The sequence below is a fragment of the Penaeus monodon genome, chromosome 29, assembly GCF_015228065.2.
Source record: "Penaeus monodon isolate SGIC_2016 chromosome 29, NSTDA_Pmon_1, whole genome shotgun sequence".
NCBI classification, from domain to species: Eukaryota; Metazoa; Arthropoda; class Malacostraca; order Decapoda; family Penaeidae; genus Penaeus; species Penaeus monodon.
The window spans coordinates 28394797-28395699 of record NC_051414.1 but is presented as its reverse complement, the minus strand read 5'-3'; the positions used below and the strand labels follow the sequence as shown (position 1 = coordinate 28395699).

The 903-nt window shown below is 34.4% G+C and overlaps 1 protein-coding gene across 1 annotated transcript in view; it reads right to left on the bottom strand.

Annotated features, from left to right (window-relative positions):
• The window catches only part of LOC119591819 (ryanodine receptor-like), a 115587-nt gene that overhangs the window by 108734 nt on the left and 5950 nt on the right, over positions 1 to 903 (bottom strand). The gene's annotated exons all lie outside the window — the stretch shown is intronic.

Below are 903 nucleotides of genomic sequence, written 5' to 3'. Positions count from 1 at the left end.
ATACATATATATATAAAAACTTTTCCCTAAATAATGCTCTTCTTTTTTCATCAAGACACCCTGAAGAATCACGATTTCTTTACTTTTTCTTCTCTTGTAAGTTAGTGAACCATAGCCAATGACCAGCATGGAAGACCTTTAATTCACTCTTGGATAATACGCCAAGTTTTATTTCCTGCTTTTCCGCCAAACCGGTGTTAGTGGTATGTGTTTTCACTGTTACTCTGACCACTGCTTTTAGATGGCAATATTTATGTTATTCTCTTCGTTATGTCACTAAGTTTGTTTTTTTTTTACTTCTGTCAGTGCTTTGTATATAATGTCATGTAGTATCATTCCTGCATTCACTTGTGACATGCTTCTATATTCAGTGATGTCTTCGGACCCAATATTCTTAAAGTCAGTATTTCTTACATAATGATCTATCACATCCATCATTTAACCACTTCATTTTACGATAAAAAAATATCTCTTCCTTCCACCGAAAATCAATAAATGTGAGAGGTCGTACCACCAATGGAAGCTAAAAATGTCTCGTTACTGGAAATCACCTCACTCTAACATTTTCCATGATATGTAGTGACTCTCATTTCTCCTGTTGTCCGAGACACCAAAAGTGCTTATTGTTTCTTTTCTTCTTTTTCCTTTGGTTTCTTTTCCTTTTTATTCTTATTTTTTGTACGTTACTGTAACGAACGAAATAAGCGAGAATATAAAGGCAGCAGCTAATTGCAACAGCACGATGACGTGCCGAGTAATGTAACACGAATTTGTGAAGCTAATGTGTTTTGAAACCAAGCCAACAATTCAGCTACTTTAATTTTCTTCCAGATTACCATTTCATATACATAGTATAAATGTTTTCCAGGATGCCATTTAGTACACACATATATTTCCTTCACC